This window comes from Nylanderia fulva, unplaced genomic scaffold (genome assembly GCF_048542155.1).
Source record: "Nylanderia fulva isolate GAGA-0341 unplaced genomic scaffold, ASM4854215v1 Scaffold141, whole genome shotgun sequence".
NCBI lineage: Eukaryota > Metazoa > Arthropoda > Insecta > Hymenoptera > Formicidae > Nylanderia > Nylanderia fulva.
Window position 1 is genome coordinate 272235 of NW_028189633.1, and position 24107 is coordinate 296341.

The 24107-nt window shown below is 27.7% G+C and overlaps 1 long non-coding RNA gene across 1 annotated transcript; it reads right to left on the reverse strand.

Moving 5' to 3' along the window:
- Nucleotides 1–8274: 8274 nt before the first annotated feature.
- On the reverse strand, nucleotides 8275–12036 carry LOC146724257 (uncharacterized). The gene is made up of 2 exons (XR_014924159.1): nucleotides 11851–12036; nucleotides 8275–10758 (listed from the first exon to the last, which is right to left on the reverse strand). It is a non-coding gene; the product is annotated as an uncharacterized LOC146724257 (long non-coding RNA).
- Between the last annotated feature and the right edge of the window lie 12071 nt (nucleotides 12037–24107).

Below are 24107 nucleotides of genomic sequence, written 5' to 3' on the forward strand. Positions count from 1 at the left end.
CTCCAAAAGTTTTTATGTGAAAATAAACACATTTCTTCTTCTGACAGACACATCTTACAAGGTTTTTCGCTCTGTAAAAAATAATGAAGATATTTTTGTCACCAAAGCTGATAAGGGTCAGATCACCGTAGTAATGAGTAAAAATGATTATTTGCAGAAAATGGAATCGTTATTGAATGACGAATCTACTTCCAAAAAGCTAAAGAAAAGTCCGATCAAACAACTAACTACAAAGACCAACGCCTTAATAAAATCCTGGCAAGATAACGATTTGATTGACGATTTCACATATAAGTCATTAAATATCACTAATGGTAATTTACCACGTTGTTATAGTCTGCCAAAGGTTCACAAAAAAAAAATTTTTCTATGCATCATTGTATCTTCATTAGGTAGTTTAGTATATAATGTTGCTAAATATATTCATAATATTTTACATAGTTCTATTTTGTTACCGAAATCTTACGTTAAGGACGGCTGAACATTTTCCGCAAATTTAAAAGATACAATCATTGACGACAATAATACTTTGATTTCTTTAGATATGACCGCCCTATACACTAATATTCCAAAAGAATTAGTTTTACGCGCTATTGAGAAACGATGGAGTGACATTTCTCAAAACACGAATTTTAGTCGTGCTCAGTTCTTATATGCCGTCGAATTTATTTTAAATTCTACTAGTTTTAGCTTTAATGAACAATATTATGAACAAATCTTTGGCAGTCTCATGGGACCTCCTCTCTCACCCATCTTGGCAGACATGGTGATGAATGGTCTTGAAACACATTGTTTAAGTCAACTTAGATTTAATGTTCCGACTTATTATAGATACGTTGACGATATTTTCGCTATTATTCCAAAGACAAAAATCCACGAAATAATTAATACTTTTAATAATTATCACCACCGTTTAATCTTTACATATGAGACGGAATCAGACGGGTGTCTTAATTTTTTGAATACAATGATCTCTCGGTCAAATGGAAAGCTTGTAACAAATTGGTACAGGAAGGAAACGTGTTCGAACAGATATATAAATTTCTTTTCCAATCACCCTTTTAAATATAAAATGAACACAATTTTTAATCTTGTAGATCACGCGATTCTCTTATCTAATGACCAGTTTCACGACGAAAATATTAATATCGTGAAACAGATTTTATTTAATAACTGCTTTCCTAAACATGTAATCGATCGTTGGGTTATTAGAAGAATTAATTTTTTAAAACAGAGAAACATGAATGAATCGAGTAATGAGCGAAATATTGTTGATAAGTCTCCTTTTATTTCACTATCTTATGTTAATAGCTTAGGCGATATCGATCGAATTTTTAAAAATATCGGATTTAATGTTGTACATAATGTTCCTAAAAAACCGAATTATTTAATTACACTCGGCAAGGATAGACTGCCTACAGATAAACAAACTGAAGTAGTTTACAAAATTAATTGTAAGGATTGCAACGTGTCATACATCGGACAAACAAAGAGACATCTTTGTACATGTGTAAAGGAACATTTCAGCAACATCAAAATGCATTCGAGTAATTTATCAGTTATCAGCAAACATAAATTGAATTCGATCACGATTTTGACTGGACTTCGCCTGTTATTTTGCATAGTGAAAAACACGTAAGAAAAAGAGAAATCGCTGAAATGTTTTTTATTAAGAGAAATAATAAACGCTATTAATTTACAAAAGGATACCAACAATCTAAGTAATATCTACGACAAAATAATAAAGGTCGTTTAGTCTCCAATAACTGGTCTAAGAGTCTTGACGTGTTGTCAAACCGACACTATGTTCGTTCTTGACATCTTAAAATTATAATTTTATTTTTATTTTCACAAGTATGTTTCGCTTTTTTTATCATTTTGTAATATTGTTAGTGAGGTAATTTTGTTTTTTATTGTATTAATCTCTGTCTATGTATATCTAGATCACTTGATAAGGACTCAAAGAAGGGTCGAAACGTTGTGATTGAATAAATAATATAAAAAAACTGTTAATCTCGGTTCGAATTATTGTGTTACAATAAAAATAAAATATCGACGGCAATCGGAGCCTGTGCGGATGACATGCACAAAATTAATAAATTAAAATGAGATCTCAAATCAAACTCATTTATTAAATTCTAAACGTTTCGACCCACTTCGGGTCTTCTTCAGTAGCTGCAAAATACAAAGAAACAAAAATAGAAGATAATCGGTACAATCAGAAAATTATAAAACTCGTATACATACAATCCGCAAATAAATTAAATATCATTCTCCTCCCTATTCAAACCGTCCGGCCGTCGGAGTGTCTCCCTAACGGTGACCATCGTCAGGAAGGAAGTAGAGCCGTGACTCCCTTACCAACACTAATCAACATGGTATAAATTAAACGTAGAACAATTCACAAGAATTAAAAATTAAAAAACGGGAAGAACACTCACCCCGACAGCAAAAACAGAGAGAAGACGATGCTACACGTGACACATCACTCTAACGACTGTGCGGTATTCTACCTCGACACAGTCAATACATATATACGCAAAAAACAAATATAAAAATAAAATATGAAAATAAAAATAAAAATAAAAACAACTAAACTAATCGGCACTCATGTCAAAAGTCTAACAAAAAAACCTGGCTATGTAAAATCACAAAGCTAGATTTTGGTAAATTTTTCTATTAACAGATCAAGATTCTCATTTAATTTATCAGTGTCGCTATGTAAATTTAAACTATTCCTCTGACGTTTCATGTGGATCATTTCGGATATCAAACGTTTACCTAAAAAAGGCTCCTCGTCTAAGACTTTTACATCCTCCCAATTAAATTCATAGTTCAATAATCTATGTTCCGATATGACTGATAATTGTGACGCGTTTCTTTTTATGTTGTTGCGATGTTCTTTCATCCTAGTTTTCAACAATCTACCCGTCTGCCCTACGTACGACGCATCACAATCCATACAATCAATTTTATAAACTACATTATTATGGAGTTCCCTTGGTAACTTATCCTTGTGTACTTTAATGAATTTACGGAGACTGTTAATTGCTGTATATGATGGAATGACATCCAAATCACGTGTAATGTCCTCGATTCTCTTCGATACATTATTAATATACGGAATATTAAAGTACGAAACTTTTTTCTGCGTTGGAATCTTGTCATTGCATATATTTGCTCTATTGTTATGCAACTTATTATTATAGCGGAAGAACAACTTTTTTAACCGCGCTTGCAAAGTATGAAATATCAAATTGAGAGGATAATTATTAGACAAAAGAACTCCAATCATAGACTCAAAGTTACCTTTATGGAATTTCGGATGAGATAGCCAAAAAACTCTATCTATGAGGCTGATAATGGTGCCTTTTTTATGACAGAGAGGATGCTGCGATTCAAAATTTAAATATCTACCTGAATACGTCGGCTTATGAAACAAATCAAACTCAATGCTCCCATTATTTATAATAATGGTCACATCTAAAAAATTCAATCGGTTGTCAACCCCCTCCTCTATGGTGAACTGCAATCTAGGATGGAAAGAATTGAAAGTGTTTAAAACTATTTTAAGCATGGAGGGTGGGGCCGCCAACGCGATATCGTCAACATATCTAAAATAAAATGGAAATGACAATGGAATCGCAGCAATCGCTCTACTCTCCAAATCTTGCAACGTGATATCCGCAATGATGATGATGAAAAGTTTCGTACTTTAATATTCCGTATATTAATAATGTATCGAAGAGAATCGAGGACATTACACGTGATTTGGATGTCATTCCATCATATACAGCAATTAACAGTCTCCGTAAATTCATTAAAGTACACAAGGATAAGTTACCAAGGGAACTCCATAATAATGTAGTTTATAAAATTGATTGTATGGATTGTGATGCGTCGTACGTAGGGCAGACGGGTAGATTGTTGAAAACTAGGATGAAAGAACATCGCAACAACATAAAAAGAAACGCGTCACAATTATCAGTCATATCGGAACATAGATTATTGAACCATGAATTTAATTGGGAGGATGTAAAAGTCTTAGACGAGGAGCCTTTTTTAGGTAAACGTTTGATATCCGAAATGATCCACATAAAACGTCAGAGGAATAGTTTAAATTTACATAGCGACACTGATAAATTAAAGGAGAATCTTGATCTGTTAATAGAAAAATTTACCAAAATCTAGCTTTGCGATTTTACATAGCCAGGTTTTTTTGTTAGACTTTTGACATGAGTGCCGATTAGTTTAGTTGTTTTTATTTTTATTTTTATTTTCATATTTTATTTTTATATTTGTTTTTTGCGTATATATGTATCGACTGTGTCGAGGTAGAATACCGCACAGTCGTTAGAGTGATGTGTCACGTGTAGCATCGTCTTCTCTCTGTTTTTGCTGTCGGGGTGAGTGTTCTTCCCGGTTTTTAATTTTTAATTCTTGTGAATTGTTCTTCGTTTAATTTATACCATGTTGATTAGTGTTGGTAAGGGAGTCACGGCTCTACTTCCTTCCTGACGATGGTCACCGTTAGGGAGACACTCCGACGGCCGGACGGTTTGAATAGGGAGGAGAATGATATTTAATTTATTTGCGGATTGTATGTATACGAGTTTTATAATTTTCTGATTGTACCGATTATCTTCTATTTTTGTTTCTTTGTATTTTGCAGCTACTGAAGAAGACCCGAAGTGGGTCGAAACGTTTAGAATTTAATAAATGAGTTTGATTTGAGATCTCATTTTAATTTATTAATTTTGTGCATGTCATCTGCACAGGCTCCGATTGCCGTCGATATTTTATTTTTATTGAATAAATAATATTTGCCAGTACGGTCAAGAGAAGATTCTTACCTTTTTTAAATTCTGTCTGGTGATTCTCAAATATCTACGTTCTTATATATGAGTATATCATCAACTGATGTAATCCGTAAAAAACTCAAGTTTTTAAATAAAATTTTATTTGACGAGACGTTATACTCATCGTTGAGATCATGTATGTTATCGCGGCCGAATGTTATTGTCGGGCATCGCTTTTGTATTCTTTTGTGTATTTGTCCGGTGTACATATTTATCTTTTTCGTCGCCCCAAAATCTGCCAAATTCGTGTCTTCGCGTGATTAGTGACTTTCGAGGAACCGTTCTTTTTTGAAAAACATATATAAGACGATTGCCCGGTCGAGAGGCTCTCTCTCGATTCTGACTTGGTGACAGAATAAACGTATTTTCAAAACAATTAAATTTATATCTCTCCCGAATATCCTACAATTCTTTTTGTGAAATTGGTCATTAGACAATAAAATTGCGTGGTTAACTAAATTTATGGTAGTGTTAATTTTATATTTATATGGATGATTTGAAAACTAATTTATGTAACTACCTGAAAATGTTGATTTCTGATACCAATTAGTGATTAATGCTACATCTTTCCTCAAGATTGTAGTATTTAAAAAATTAATCATGTTGTTCTCTTCAATTTTATGTGTGAATTTTAAGCGATCGTGATAGTTATTAAAAGTAGTCAGAATAGTATCAATTTTATCGCAAAGAATCACCGCAAAAATATCATCCACATATCTAAAGTATAGAGACGCACTAAAATCCAACTTCTTTAAGCATTGTGTTTCCAAATCATTCATATAACCGTATCAGCTAATATGGGAGATAACGGTGACCTCGTCGGTAGCCCAATAATAATATTTTCTAATACAATAAACCAAGGAATAATTATAATAAACCAGAGAATTTATATTGAAACAAACTTTCCGAACAATCTAATACTTCAATTTACAAATAATACGTTTATAACTTATAAAAGAAACAGTAATGTTATATTCAGACATTTAAAAAATTTAACTTTTTGTTAGAAAAAAAAGTTAATAAAAGTTGATAAAAAGTTAATAAAAAGTTAAATTCAAGGTCAAAAATAACTAGCTAAAGTTAAAAATTAATACATTTTAAATTAACTAAGTTAAGTTAAAAATTATTAACTCTTACCTTTTTTTAATGTTTAACTAATTAACTAGTTATTACCCAACCCTGATTAAAAGTTACTTAAAAAAATATTGCGTTTAAATTGCAATATTTTATGAAGAATGTTCTTTATAATTTTTTTATAGAGAAAACATTAATAAAAAAATAAACTAGTCAAGAAAAATAGGAATACTTTTTAAACTTTAAAAACTAGGCCATTTTTAAACTGTTGAAACTCGGCAAAAAAATCATCGTAGGACAAATATTAAAAAAGTGTTTTAAAGCTCAAAGTTTCAACTTTAACGCACAGTCAATGGATTTTTTAATTTTGTTAATCTTCCCTATTGTATGCTTTGAAAACAAACACACTGTTTTGTTTCTTAAAATTACGTATCTTTGACAACTTGAAACTCGATAAAAAAAATTTTTTTCGAAAAATTCAACTATCGTTTCAGAAAGTACAATATTTTTGTTACAAGATGCTTTTTTTAAAAGTTTCCTATGCTTTTTTTTGACCGATTTTCACGATTTTGAAATAAACCTTGTATTTTTTGGAGATTATGTCGTAACTCGATGAAAAATCATCATAGACAAAAGATTAAAAAAGCATTTTAAAGCTCGAAATATTAACTTTAACGCGATATCGGTGGTTATAAAAAGTTTTTTATCTTTTTTATTTAATGCTAAATTTAAAAATAATGATTTGTTCTTTAAAATTGCATATGTTTGACACACCGCAGTTTCATGAAAAATTTTTTTCGAAAAAATTTAACTCATGTTTTATAAACTACAACATTTTATTTACAAAATACTTTTTTTAAAATTTTTTTACAATTTTTTTTCACCGATTTCAAAGACAACCTTTTTTCTTGAAAAATGACGCGTATCACCGATATTAGCGTTACCCAATGTGCATTATGTGGAGGTTGCCGGTTGGATTTTGCACATCGTGTGTATGTGTATGTATAACTAATGGCTTCCTTGGGTGATTTATAATAAAAAAAAAAAAAAATAAATAATAAATGCAAATGTTGTTCTTTGGAAAATCGATTATAAATCACAAGAAGTAGTCGTTATCTCTCAAGATAAAAAATATCAGTGAGTTTTTCAATTGAAGAATAATTACAAATATAATTTTAATGTATTCCAAAATCAGAATAAATCTTAATATTTAAATCATATGTAAAGTGTGTCATATTTGAAGAGTCACACCCTATTGCGTCAATTAAAAAAAATCACGATAAATCATCAATAATTAACAAGATTTAGTTGCATCACATCTTAAGAGAGCAAATTGAATAATTAATAAGATTTAGTTGCATCACATCTTAAGAGAGCAAATTGAATAGAAGAGGGAGGAGGACAGAGGATGGAGCAGTAGTATAGAAGTGGTCTGTTCACTTGGATTCTATTTAAGTTTAAACTTAACACATATAACTATATACCTTCAAGCTATAAAATGCTTTTTTAATTTTTTGTCTACGATGATTTTTCGTCGAGCATGAACATCATTTCTAAAAAATACAGATTTAGTTTTAAAATTAATAACCCGGTCAAAAAAAAAATCGTAAGAAAATTTAAATAGTAGCGTTTTGTAGGCAAAATGTTATAGTTTATGAAATATAAGTAGAATTTTTCAAGATAAACTTTTTTATCAAAGTGCCAAAAATACATAATTTTATAAAGCAAAACTATATGTTTGTTTTTAGCACAGAACAAAGAAATTAAAAAAATTTTAAAAATTACCAATAATACATTAATGTTAAAATTGCAAGCTGTAAAATGCTTCTTTAATTTTTTTTTTACGATTTTTTTTTCGCCGAGTCTCGATATATAAAAATAAAATAAAGGTTTACCTTTAAAATTATGTAACTCACTTAAAAAAAGGTCGTAAGAAAATTTTAAAAATAGCGTTTTGTAGCAAAAATATTGTACTTTATAAAATTCAAGTAGAATTTTTCGTGAGAAACTTTTTTATCAAGGTCCAGTGTCAAAAATATGTAATATTAAGGAAGAAATCAATGTGTCCATTTCTAAAGCATAGAAGAGAAAGATAAAAAATTTTTTTTAAATCAGCGACTCCGGGTTAAAGTTAAAACTTAAAGTTTTAAAATGTTTTAATCTACTATGATTTTTCGTCAAGTTTTTTTTATTTTTTAATTTAAAAAAAATTTTTCTTTTTTAATTTTTTTCATTTTTAATTTATATATATTTAAAAAAATTTTTTTAATTTTAATTATTTTTAATAATTTAGGAATAGTATATATATCGCTAGTGGTAAATATAAATTGGTAGAGTTAAATCGACGTAACTAGCCAGTTTATTTAATTAAATTCACAACGTTTCGACCATTTGGTTGTGGTCCTTATCAAGTGAAATACACTATAAACAAAAAGACAGTAGTTTTTACATTTAGAACGCATTTATAATAAATAATAATAAAATATAAATTAGAATTACAAAGGACGTACTTAATTAATAAACGATGTACTGATCAAATTGTACTTAAAAAGAATCTAATAAATTATCATAGTAATAAATATAAATAAGGAAAAAGAAGAAACACGTCTCATCAGTATGATGCCCAGTCAACAACTAAATTGACACAGTTAAAAAGAAATCTATACGACCTTTATAATTTTATCATAAATATTTGTCAAATTTTCAGTGTCCCTTTGTAAGTTAATTGTGTTGTCATGCTTCTTAATTAAGAACATTTCAGCAATCTCTCTCTTTCTTATGTGTTTCTCGTTATGTAAAATGATTGGCGATGTCCAATTAAATTCGTGTCCAAATTCACATTTATGTTTACTAATGACTGAGTGATTAGTTGTATGCAATTTTATGTTATTGAAATGTTCTTTAATCCGCGTACATAAATGCCTCTTTGTTTGGCCGATATAAGAAGCATCACAATCTTTACAATCAATCTTATACACTACATTAGTTCAAAACTTGTTGTTTAATTTGTCTTTTCCACGTTTTATCAAAGTATTTAATTTCTTAGGCATACTGTAGACCACATTCAGGTTAAATTTTTTAAGTGAACGTTTAATATCATCACTAACATCTTCTACATATGGTAGCGGAATAACACATGCTTTTTTCGGATGCAGAGCAGAACTATCGTTAGACAACAATTCCAGAAAATCACTATTGCCGTCATTTTTTTTTAAAATGATTTGTCACTGACTGTCTGTTAAGACTGCTATCTATATTAAGAGTATTAATACGTGTAGCTTCAAGCATCAATAATTGAATTGTAAATTATGAATTAATTATTTTTAATAATCATTAAGACCACTGTCATTTGGTTTGGTAAAGTAATTCGTTAGGTTTGTAAAGCAGAGAGAGAGAGAGTAAGCAGGGAAGGGTGAAGAAATGTACGGTTGCCCGTGGATTCCGGTCCCCGAAGGTTAATGCGACGTTCACTTTACAGAACGTGCATCTCATAATCGTAGTAACGAATTTACCTTATGACAGGGTATGGTTTTAATAGTAGCAAATAGGGTAAGGTGGAGTACACTTGTCAAATAAATTTAAATATCAATATGCAAGATCACTGTCAGTCGGTGTGGTAAAGTAATTCGCAATTATTGGAAAGTGCAAGGTATTAAAAGCATAAAAGAATAGAAAGGTAGGTATACATCCGGTTATTCCGGGTTCTCAGGTCCTGGTCTTATTAGGCTAATGCTACGTTCACTTTACTAAACGTGCATCTCTGAGATGATTTGCGAATTTACCTTCTGACAGGATATAATATTCTAATGTGTACTGAGGAATTAGCGTTATTCAATTCGCTAATAGGTAGTAGGATACGGGATTACATGCATATATAAGTGAGCAGTAATACAATAAAATACATATATAATATATTTATATTGCAAGTACAACAAGTTAAATAGACATGCGATATCGGTTAAATATAGTTAAATAGTATCGAGTAAAATATTGAATATATAAACGATTGTAACGCAGGCGTATGCAGATACGAATCGTAAATCAGAGTAATATATGGCTTATGTCTGTATTCAAATTCAGAGTTCGTAATGTGAAATAAGATTGAGTTTGAGATTCAGTGGTTAAATAATTAATTAAATATAATGATTAAATATAATGAGTGTCCGTCGCGCTTTACTATTTAGGGATATGTGAACTGGCTTAAATACTCACAAGGTTAGACAATGTCTTATGTGCCTTGAGATGGTACACTTCGCTACTATGTTCTTCCCTCTGAGTTGAAGAGCTGAGGAGCCTCGGTACCTTGATCCGAAATGGCGGCTATGTCTCGATGTCTTCAGAGCTCCGTAGTAATTGCTTGGTTGGTTGCTGGATAACTTTACTTCTTGACTGCGGCGGGATCACTGCCGTTCCGTGCCGGGAGCAGGGTTTATATACTGTAAAATGTGGCTCGCTCCTCCCATCGGTCGATGCGGCCTAGCCAATGGCAAGTGAGATGCGCCGGGGAAGTACCGGAGATAATTTGTTCTCAGTAGAGATTGCGTCGGGTAAGTCCCGGAGAGATAGCTTCTTAGTAGCGATAGCGGTGTTCCTAGGTGACTCATCGCTAACGGTTTCCAATCGTCTTTTATTCTCAGTAACAATAGCGGTGCTCCTTTACTGACTTATCGTTATGCGGCTTGCAACGGGCCTTCTTTATTCTTGGTAGAGATATTTCTTGACGGTCTTCTGTAATCGATTTGCAGGTGGCAACGTGTTTCAGCATTGCATCATGCATTGCATCACGCTATCGTTCTAGAGCCTTCTAGAATCTTCTGAATGTTTCCTTGCGAGTAAAGTCGAGTTCACATAGTAAAGCAGCTTTCATACATAATTATTTAATTATTTAGTATACTTCTTTATAAGCGATATATATTTAAAATTTAATACTATTGAATAATACATATTTAATATTAGTAAAATGAATATTATATCGTAATAGTCAATCTGTATAATTAATCGAAATTTATTCAAAAATAAGTAATTACTATTCATTTAGGTCGTTCAAATTATTTGTAATGAAAAAAAAAGAAAAAAAAAAAGAAATAATTGTATTATATGTCAAATATTATATCTTATACTGTCATTGAAATTGCCAGAGAATACTATATGTCTTATACAGTCGTTGAAATCGCCAGAGAATATATATAGTGTCGTAAAAGTATGCGATTGACATATATACATATATATATATGTCTGTTTCCCTTGTATATACGTTTAAATATGCAATTCCTATATGTATTTACATAAGTCTTCCAGGACTGTCCCGGAAACTGCCATTTGACATATAATTCTTCTAGGTCAGGCCCGGAAGCCTGCAAATGTCTCGGAATATGTCAATAAGTGTCGGGAAGTGTCTCGGAACAAACCCTTTGACATATATATACATATATATATATCCGTATGTATATACATATATACGTTTTTAACCTTATTTTAGGTTTTTTCACAAATAATCAATGAGGATTTTTCTTATTAAACTAAATATATTATATTTATATTATATTATAATATATTATACCATATTTAGTTAGTATTATAGATGTTGTTTTTATATTGTTTTTTGTGAGAAGACATATCTTAGCCTACAAGTGGTTATATTTGTGATTAAATATTCGTTAATACCGGTCTTTCATGCAAGTTAAAGATTGTCATGACTAATAGGTTAAAAAAATTAATGATTGAAGAAGATTGAAATTTTGAAATTTGTCTGGACGTTACACAGAGTAATATATGGCTTACGTCTATATTCAAGATTCAGAGTTCAGAGTGTAATGTAAGATTGAATTAAAATTAATTGGTTAAATATAATTGGTTAAATATAATGAGTGTCCGCGCTTTACTATTTAGGGATATGTGAACTGGCTTAAATACTCACAAGGTTAGACAATGTCTTATGTGCCTTGCTATGGTACACTTCGCTACTGTGTTCTTCCCTCTGAGTCTGGAGATCTGAGAAGCCTCGGTACCTCGGTCCGAAATGACGGCTATGTCTCGTTGTCTTCAGGATTCCGTAGTAATAGCTGGTTGGTTGACTGCAGTTGAAAGTACTGAACTTGACGACTTTCGGTGGATCACTGCCGTTCCGTGCCGGGAGCAGGGTTTATATACCGTAAAATGTGGCTCGCTCCTCCCATCGGTCGATGCGGCCTAGCCAATGGCAAGTGAGATGTGCCGGGGAAGTACCGGAGATAATTTGTTCTTAGTAGAGATTGTGTCGGGTAAGTCCCGGAGAGATAGCTTCTTAGTAGCGATAGCGGTGTTCCTAGGTGACTCATCGCTAACGGTTTCCAATCGTCTTTTATTCTCAGTAGCGATAGCGGTGCTCCTTTACTGACTTATCGTTATGCGCTCCGACTTTCCTTATTGTATTCTCAGTAGCGATAGCGGTGCTTCTTTAGTGACTCACCGCTATGCGGCTTGCAACGGGCCTTCTTTATTCTTGGTAGTGATATTTCTTGACGGTCTTCTGTAATCGATTTGCAGGTGGCAACGTGTTTCAGCATTGCATCATGCATTGCATCACGCTATCGTTCTAGAGCCTTCTAGAATCTTCTGGATGTTTCCTTGCGAGTAAAGTCGAGTTCACATAGTAAAGCAGCTTTCATACATAATTATTTAATTATTTAGTATACTTCTTTATAAGCGATATATATATATATATATATATATATATAAGAGTTTTAACAAGGCTCTGTAATATAAATATAAATTTAACGTATAAGACGGGCAACAAGAGCCAAATCGCGGATGACAATGCGTTATCCTAACGAAACTAAATAATTTTTCCGTTAGATTTAAATACCGGTGCACAAGGCACCAAATTTTACTTGGACACGGCCAAGATTTTAAAATATGAAATAATCTCATATTTGAGATTTAATTTCAATACCCCCTTTAACCCCCCTACGGAAAATAAATAAATGAATGCAAGAGAAACATATTTTTCTCTTGCATTCATTTATTTATTTTCCGTAGGGGGGTTAAAGGGGGTATTGAAATTAAATCTCAAATATGAGATTATTTCATATTTTAAAATCTTGGCCGTGTCCAAGTAAAATTTGGTGCCTTGTGCACCGGTATTTAAATCTAACGGAAAAATTATTTAGTTTCGTTAGGATAACGCATTGTCATCCGCGATTTGGCTCTTGTTGCCCGTCTTATACGTTAAATTTATATATATATATATATATATTTTCAGGTATTACCGTTTTAATTATAAGTAAATGTATTTATAAGAAGTTTTGTGTGTTAATATATATATATATATATATCGTGTACATATTTAAAATTTAATACTATTGAATAATACATATTTAATATTAGTAAAATGAATATTATATCGTAATAGTCAATCTGTATAATTAATCGAAATTTATTCAAAAATAAGTAATTACAATTCATTTAAGTCGTTCAAATTATTTGTAATGAAAAAAAAGAGAAAAAAAAATAATTGTATTATATGTCAAATATTATATCTTATACTGTCATTGAAATTGCCAGAGAATACTATATGTCTTATACAGTCATTGAAATTGCCAGAGAATACTATATGTCTTATACAGTCATTGAAATCGCCAGAGAATACTATATGTTTATACAGTCATTGAAATCGCCAGAGAATACTATATGTCTTATACAGTCATTGAAATCGCCAGAGAATATATATAGTGTCGTCAAAGTATACGATTGACATATATATATATATATATATATATATATATATATATATATATATGTCTGTTTCCCTTGTATATACGTTTAAATATGCAATTCCTATATGTATATACATAAGTCTTCCAGGACTGTCCCGGAAACTGTCATTTGACATATAATTCTTCCAGGTCAGGCCCGGAAGCCTGCAAATGTCTCGGAATATGTCAATAAGTGTCGGGAAGTGTCTCGGAGCAAACCCTTTGACATATATATACATATATATATATCCGTATGTATATACATATATACGTTCTTAACCTTATTTTAGGTTTTCTCACAAATAATCAATGAGGATTTTTCTTATTAAACTAAATATATTATATTTATATTATATTATAATATATTATACCATATTTAGTTAGTATTATAGATGTTGTTTTTATATTGTTTTTTGTGAGAAGACATGTCTTAGCCTACGAGTGGTTATATTTGTGATTAAATATTCGTTAATACCGGTCTTTCATGCAAGTTAAAGATTGTCATGACTAATAGGTTAAAAAAATTAATGATTGAAGAAGATTGAAATTTTGAAATTTGTCTGGACGTTACACAGAGTAATATATGGCTTACGTCTATATTCAAGATTCAGAGTTCAGAGTGTAATGTAAGATTGAATTAAAATTAATTGGTTAAATATAATTGGTTAAATATAATTGGTTAAATATAATGAGTGTCCGCGCTTTACTATTTAGGAATAATCTCTACAAGAGATTTTTAATTCCATGTATCCCCTATTCCCCCTAAAGAAATAAATGCGAGAGAAAAATATAGATCCGAAAGTCGCATAATCGGGAATCGAGGGATTTAGGGGGGAGATTTAGGGGAAAAAAAATTTAGTTTCGTTTAGAATAACGCACTGTCATCCGCGATTTGGCTCTTATTGCCTATCTTATATATGTTAAATTTACATTTATATATTTTTCTTAAATATAGTTAAAGCAACAAAAATTGTGTATAATTTTATTATTTATTTAGCTATAATGCATAAATGTATTCTTGATTCGTTTTAACTACTTGAATCAATGTGGTTACACGTTCTCATGAGTAATTTTTTTATAATTTTTGACATTACTTTTTTTGCGTTCTTTAACAATTATCGTCTAACATAATTCAATTATTTATCTACGATCATAATATTAAAAATTTTATATGTCCTTTTATTAATGATTTATTTCTCTATTCATCTCTGAATTATTATTCTTAATCGTTTCTAACTTTTATAATTTATAAATTATTTAATGTCATATAATATTAAATTTCTTTTAAATAATTTTTTCTATAATTTAATAAAAATAAAACAATAAGTTTAATCATTTTTTTACAATAATAATATCATTACAATTATAATATAACAAAACATTTATTATACGCTGTAGAATTCCTACGGAAAGTAATTTAATGGAAATACAAAGGGAACCACAAAGTATACACGAGGAAATTGAACAATTGAGAAATCCAGATGAATTATTTACGCCAAGTAATGTTTTTGACATAATCTAAATGTATGACTCAACTGTGTAAGTTATACATTATTTTCATTTTTAAAAGTGCTAGTAATATTTTTTTTTATATTTTATATATTATATAAAAAAAATCTTTTAAAAAGAAAAAAAGAGAGAAGTATTTTTTAATTATATATTATCTTTTTTCCTCCATTTCTATATACATTAATAATAAATTAATCATAAATTATTTTTTAAAAATTTTATTTTAAAACAATATACTAATTAAATGCTCTTTAATTCAAATACAGTATTAGACATATAAAAAGCTAATAAGAGCAGAAGTAATATTATGGTTATAAAAACTAATTTGTTTTAAAAGTAAAAATAATATAAAAATTTATTATTTATTATCGATATATACAAAACAAGGATGATAACTATATATGTATATGTATATTCATATGCCAAATACTTTTTCATCTACATTTTACAAAATGATATTTTATGTATGAATTTATAAATAATTTATGTCTGAGACATTTTGCTCTAAAATCAAAACTAAAAGAGTTATGTGGAGTGCACACTTAAAATGACACATCCTGTATATATATATATATATATTAAATTTTTAACTTCTTGAATTTGGTAATTTAAACAAAAATTAACGAGATATCAAATGTTTAATGTTTTCAATTTTTGAAATTCTGAAATAAAACTATAAGTTAAAATAAGTAAAAAATTATTATAAAAAATAAAAATAAAATAATATTTAAAAAATGGGTTCCTCCAGCGAAGATTTGGAAACATTACAATAAGATTTTGAAAATTTATTAAGTGATGAAGATAAATCTAAAGTCGAATCAATTGACAATGAGTAAGTAAATTACGTATTTAAAGGTTAAAAAATTTCATATAAAAATTATATATTTTTCTTAAATATAGTTAAAGCAACAAAAATTGTGTATAATTTTATTATTTATTTAGCTAGAATATTTATATAAATAATAGAATTTTATATAAATAAAATTTATATAAATAAAGAAATTAATTATCTTTCCTTTTTTTTGCACTTTTGATATAATAGTATATATTTAATTAAACTTTATTTTTCAACTGGCAATCGAATCATTTTTTTATTATAGAATATATTTAAATAAATATATATATTTTAAATAATTAAACGTAGAAAACTAAAAAAAAAAATAAAAACAAATAAAGTAATAAATAATAAAATCTGATATTTATTTATTCACTTATTTATTTGGATGGTGTTTAAGCTAGGACCACCAAAAGTAGCCAGTTTTACAAAAATAAATAAATAATTGATAAAATAAATAATTGATGATTATAAGTAAAATATATAACTTTTCTATAGCGCTGAGTAATAAACATTTTAAAACAAATAAAGATTCACTATTTTTGAAAAAAGTTTATATTTAATTCGTTTGCTTAATTTATAATAAACAATAAATATTTTAAAGTAAATAAAAATGCAATATATTTAAAAAGTAAAGTGATTGAAACTATGTTTAATTATTATATTATTATTAAATTAAGGCCATGTGTAACGAGCAATACGATATTATTTTATTATTGAGAAGAAAATTCTTAATTTGAAATAATAATTATACAAACGTTTCGAGCTCTACTTGCTCCTCTTCAGTGCGCAAAAAAATAGTGATAATAAATAACGATAATAAATAAATACATAAAATTCTAATAAAAAATCCGCAATACATAGTCAATATAAGTTATATAGTTGAGTCATAGTTAAAACGCAAAATATATTTACAATGAATTGAGACCATTAAAATAGTTCAACAAAGTAAGAACCCAATTAGAAGCAGAATGATTCGTCCGGTTATTCATAAAATATATTAGAATTATTAATAAAAACTTGGAGTGACACTTATACATTACTCCAAATGAACCACTTATCGTTATTTGACGAAAGTCCCTCGATCTGGCAATGATTATGTTCATCCTCTCCAAATTATTTGATATTTGTTAAAAATTGTTCCAAATAACTTGAGATGACGATGCTTCTAATTGTTGTTGGCCTTATTGTTAGTACTTGACTGTTGTCTAGTCTTTTAAAAAGTCGAATAAATAGGTGTCAGATCTCACAAAATAAACATTTACATAAGTCTAAAAATTCGATATTTCTTCTAGAATGTCGAAATACGCGTTGTTAAGCAATTCGGTGTCTGTGTTATTATTTATACCATGCCTTTGTTCCTTGATGTGTATCATTTCCGAGATAAGTCTTTTATAATAATTAGATTCAATATCAAGTATTTTAACGTTATCCCAATCAAAAGCATGTTTTTTATCCATAATATGTTCAGAGACCACAGAATGCTTGGAGGAATCAAATTTAATATTATTCATATGCTCTTTTAGTCTAGTGCGTAATTTTCTTTTGGTTTGCCCAACATACGAAGCTTCACAATCCTTACAATTAATTTTGTAGACAACATTATTATTATTGTTATGCACGTTTTTGTCCTTGTGGACTTTAATTAATTTGTTAAGATTATTTAGACAACGGTATCCTACTCTGAAATCTGATTTTTTTATTGTCGATGCTATTGTCTCAGAAATGTTATTAATGTATGGAATGACGAAAAATTTTTTCTTGCTGTTATCTTCTGCAATTTCTTTTTTTCTATTGTTGTTAAACTGACCATTGTTTAAAACTCTTATTCTCTTATTTATTTCTTTAAAGATTAAATAAATAGGGTAACCGTTGTCCAATAATATTTTAATACACAGTTCTAAATTTTTCTTATGATATATGGGATGAGATAATAACAATGCCCTATTAATAAGATTATAAATTACTCCTATTTTATGGCACATAGGGTGACTCGATTAAAAAGATAGTACTCTACCTGAACATGTCTTTTTTTGAAACCAATCTAAGTGTATGATGTTGTCTATTATTTTAATGTTTAAATCTAGAAAATTTATGCTTCTATTAATTTCGTATTCAATCGTAAATTGTAGTCGTTGATTGTAACTATTAAACTTATTCAATACGCTATCAATTTTATTCTTTGGTGCCACCATAATAATGTCGTCTACATATCTATAATATATTCCAATACCGATGTCCAATTCATTAATTATTGATTCTTCAAGATCTTGCATAACAATATTAGCAATTATTGGCGATAACGGGGAACCCATAGGTGTGCCATAAACTTGCTTGTATACAATGTCATTGAATGTGAAGTATGTTGACGACAATATAAATTTAACCATGGAAATGAATTCATTTTTTGGAATTAATGTATGTGTATTGATATAATTCCATCTATTGCTCACACTTTCTATTGCAAGATCTATCGGAATGTTAGTGAATAGTGAAACCACGTCTAATGATATTAGAATATCTTCCGCACCAATTTTCTTACCCGCTAGCTTGCTGTAAAGTTCAAAACTATTATTTACATTACTTTTTCCCGTAGGAATACTATTTGAAATGATTTTATGTAAAAATGTGGCTATCGAGTAAAGCGTGGTATTAATCGATGACACAATTACTCTAAATGGAGTATTCTCCTTGTGTATTTTTGGGAGACCATAACATTTTGGAAGAAGGGAGTCGCTGGAACGTAGTGAGTAATATCAATAATAAAATATCAATAATAAAGTAATATCAATAATAAAATAATATCGTATTGCTCGTTACACATGGCCTTAATTTAATAATTTATCATTGTTTTTATTGTCATACGAGCTTGAGCATTGGTATGTGATGTTTTGATTAAAAATTATATTATTATATTATTATATTATATAATTAAACAAATACTTTATAAATAAATTTTTTTAAAGAGGTGCAATATAAAATATTAGCTCAGAAATAAATATTTTTATCGGCTCTCAATATAAATAATATAAGTATGCTGTCTTCTTTCAATTGTATCTGAATTTCTGAGTAAAAACAATTTTGTAAAATTTTATATGACTTAAACGGAAGTCAAAATATATGCGAATTGGATCTTGTATAAAATTTCAACAAAATTCTTCACTGATTAATATTGAATTTTAGTCAGTGGAAATAAAACATCTTTTATTTTCAAAAATTGTTCAATCTATTATAAATTAAAATTTTAATATAGATAATAATCTCAGGACTTCCTCATCTCATTCTTGAAAAGAATTGCGTGCTAACATGAAAATGTGAGATATATTATTTTATTTGGATCAATAATTATTATCAAAATAACTTGAGAACATTATTATGTAAATGTAAATTAGAAATTTATGTATATGTGCATATATATATATTTATTTTGGTTTACAATGTGATTACTGAACACTTACCTAGTAAACTTAAATTTTAATTAAGAAATTTGTTTTTTTAAAAGATAATCCGATATATCTACTCGTAAAAGATATTAAAAACATAAAAAAATTAGATGGGCACATACCATTACAGGCACTGTTAAAAGGCGTACATTTGCCAATTAAGAGAAAAGTTGAAGAAGATTAAAAAAAAGTAAATTGATTATTTAAATATAAACAAACTTCGCAGAAATATTCGATAACAAATTTAATAAATTGATCGGTTACGGTTCCATTACAGATGGTAAATTTAAATTAGAAGTTCATATAATAAATTTCGATTTTGACGACTTTTTATCATTAAATATAACAAAGGGGATAAAACACAAGTGACAGATGTATTTGAGTCAATAAGTAATATATTCTTATACATATTTTATATATTATAAAATTTCAAAGAATTAAAATTATAACAAAATAATATTATAAAAATAACAACAAAACAATATACAATAAATACAAAACAATATAAATACAATATACGAGATTTCAATAAAATAAAAATGTGTATTAATGTATATAGATCTATTTATTTTGATTTACAATGTGATTACTGAACACTTACCTAGTAAACTTAAATTTTAATTAAAAAATTTTTTTTAACAGATAATCCGATATATTTACTCGTAAAAAATATTAAAAATAAGAAAACATTAGATGGGCACATGCCATTACAGGCACTGTTAAAAGGCGTATATTTGCCAATTAAGAGAAAAGTTGAAGAAGATTTAAATAAAGTAAATTGATTATTTAAATATGAATACTTTTTTATGTTAAAGATATTAATTATTAAATTTTAAAAAGTTAATAATTATTTATTCAAAAATATATTAAAATAAATTATTATTTAAAGAAATTATTTTTTATCAGTTTATCAATTAATTAACAATAATTCAAAAGCAAATAAATTTTTTATTTTTTTGATTTCTTTTATTTCTTTTTTATTTCTTTATCTTTAGGTATATTTTTTAAGTGTATTTTATTTTTACATAATAATATGTAATTAAATTTAATATTTAAATATAATATTATATTAATATAATTTTTATTACAGAATACCGCAAAAAAAGACACAATTTAAAATAATGAGTTCTCATTCAAGTACGAAATTCTTTATTCTTCCTTGTCCGAAGTAATCTCAATTTACTGTGCCAGGATGATGATGAATGTATCATGCGACTTGTTAGCTTAATTATCACATGAAAAATGAATAAATTTAATTAAATAAGAATTATTATATATATATTATATATATATATATATTATTATTAAAATATATATTTTTTTAAATATTTTTCTTCTTTGGTTTATTTAAAAATTGTATATTTTCTAATTATTTGTAATTATTTGAATTATATAATAGTATGCATATATACATATAAATATATATAAATATACATTTATATATACATATAAATATTTTTATGTTTTATATATATATGTATATACATATGTATATATACATTTTTCTTTATATTTTTATATTTTTTATATTTTTCTTCATTGGTTCATTTAAAAACTTTTTTATTTTTTAATTATTTGTAATTATTTCAATTATATAATAGTATGCATATATACATATAAATATATATAAATATACATTCATATATAAAAATTAATTAATGAAAGGCTCGAAAAATTTGCTGAATCATAATTTAGAAAAAACATTGGTAATAAAAAAATACATCACGCTCTCTATTTTGACATTTGGTATTCAGACTTCGCAACACACACTTGAAATATCGGGGAAAAGGACTTGTTAAAACGATAATGTAAGTTGAAAGATTTTTTAATTTTTTCTGACATTGATTTAATTCGCGTATTATATCCGTAGCATGCTCAAATGTCGCATAACTTGGCATCTCAGACCAATCGCCTTGCGTATCTATTGGTCAACAGCGAAGAATCGTTTCAATTTTATATTTTAATATTTAACTAACTTTGTATTTTTAACATCTAACTTTATATTTTAATATTTAATTTTTATGTATTGATAAAGACTGTAGTGCAGTCGAAACGTTTACAATTTATATCGATTCTGTAACGGAATGTTAATTTAATGATTTAACTATTAATAAAATTATATTTAACTATTAATAAAAAAATTTTTACATCTTATTTATTTGCTCGTTTAGTTGGCCTACTATATATGATTGTTTAATTTCATTTATATATACATATAAATCTTTTTATGTTTTATATGTATATGTTATGTAGTTTATTAAATCACATATTTTATATATTCTAATATATTTTTCATATTTTGCAGTATTGAAAGCTTATGTGAAAACAAACTTCGCAAAAATGTACGATAACAAATTTTATAAACTGATCAGTTACGGTTCCATTACAGATGGTAAATTTAAATTAGAAGTTCATATAATAAATTTCGATTTTGACGACTTTTTATCACTAAATATAACAAAAGGGGATAAAACACAAGTGACAGATGTATTTGAGTCAATAAGTAATATATTCTTATACATATTATATATATTATAAAATTTCAAAGAATTAAAATTATAACAAAATAATATTATAAATAACAACAAAACAATATACAATAAATAAAAAACAATATAAATACAATATATGAGATTTCAATAAATTAAAAATTTATATTAATGTATATAGATCTATTTATTTTGGTTTACAATGTGATTACTGAACACTTACCTAGTAAACTTAAATTTTAATTTAAAAATTTTTTTTAACAGATAATCCGATATATTTACTCGTAAAAAATATTAAAAATAAAAAAATTAGACGGGCACATATCATTACAGGCACTGTTAAAAGGCGTATATTTGCCAATTAAGAGAAAAGTTGGAGAAGATTCAAAAAAAGTAAATTGATTATTTAAATATGAATACTTTTTTATGTTAAAGATATTAATTATTAAATTTTAAAAAGTTAATAATTATTTATTCAAAAATATATTTAAATAAATTAATATTTAACGAAATTATTTTTTATCAGTTTATCAATTAATTAACAATAATTCAAAAGCAAATAGATTTTTTATTTTTTGATTTCTTTTATTTTTTTTTTATTTCTTTATCTTTTGGTATATTTTTTAAGTGTATTTTATTTTTACCTAATAATATGTAATTAAATTTAATATTTAAATATAATATTTTAGAGAGACAGGCCAACATAGAAAGAACAAAAAGTATAAGAAATGACTCGGTTAATAAAAAATTCTTTGTCATTCCGTATATAGATAGGGTCTCAGAAATGATTGTTTCCTCGGTGAAAAATAAAAATTGTATGGTAGGGTATAGATGTCTCAACAAACTGGATAATATTATTAAAGCACAGAAAGATAAAACTAAACATCCATGCAATTCGAATGTGGTTTATAAGATCAGTTGCAATAATTGTAATGAATCTTATGTAGGCCAAACAAAGAGGCAATTGCAGACGCGAATAAAAGAACATAAAAATAATATTAGGTTGGACTCAACGAAACATTCAGTAATTTCTGAACACATAATAAATGAACATCATACTTTTAATTGGGACAATGTTAAGATCATGGACAACGAAAATAATTATTATAAAAGACTCATTTCTGAGATGCTACATATCAAGGAACAAAAAAATGGACTAAATTTAAACAAAGATACTGAGTTACTTAGCGAGTCGTATTTTGATATTTTGGATATATTGGCGAACAATAAATAATAATAGGACAAATAGGACATTAACGAGTAAAACATAGATATTAGATCATATATAAACACGCACGCTCTCCGATCAAGTAGAGTTTAAAATGAGCTGTCTTTCTGTATTGTTGTTTGTTAAGTGTCATCCTTAATAACTGTTAATAAGTAGCAAAATTGTCAAGAAGAACGATGATAGGTAAGCATACTGCCAATTGTAGGGGATATATATTATAATTTGGACATACGTTGATCGGTAATTTTTTATTAATCGCAGCGCCTACGGTACGGGTTAATTTCTCGCATATTAACGATGAAATCATCCAAGATCTGAACAAAATCAGAGATCATATCGAGGCGAACATTGTTGGACAGGACGGATTGAAACACGCGTTAATTGCTCAAAAACTCTCGATTCTGAATAACTATAATTAAATTTCGATATCATATGAATTGTAAAAATTTATTTTTCAATAATTATACTGAAGAAGACCGCGTGCGGTCGAAACGTTTATAGAATGATTGTAATTTGCGTTAATTTGCGTTAGTTTTAATATAATATAATGACTGTAGTTTATAATTTATACATGTAATAAATGGTAGTTGACTGAACATCTCGAATATTCAGCTCGATAAGTTGGCCTTATATTTATCACTTTGTTTTCAATACACGAGCGACAATTTGTATTAATTTATTTTAAATATAATATTATATTAATATAATTTTTATTACAGATTACCGCAAAAAAAAGACTTACAATTTAAAATAATGAGTTCTCGTTCAAGTACGAAATTCTTTATTCTTCCTTGTCCGAAGTAATCTCAATTTATCGTGCCAGGATGATGATGGATGTATCATGCGACTTGTTAGCTTAATTATCACATGTAAAATGAATAAATTTAATTAAATAAGAATTAATGTATTATATAAATATATATATATATATATATAT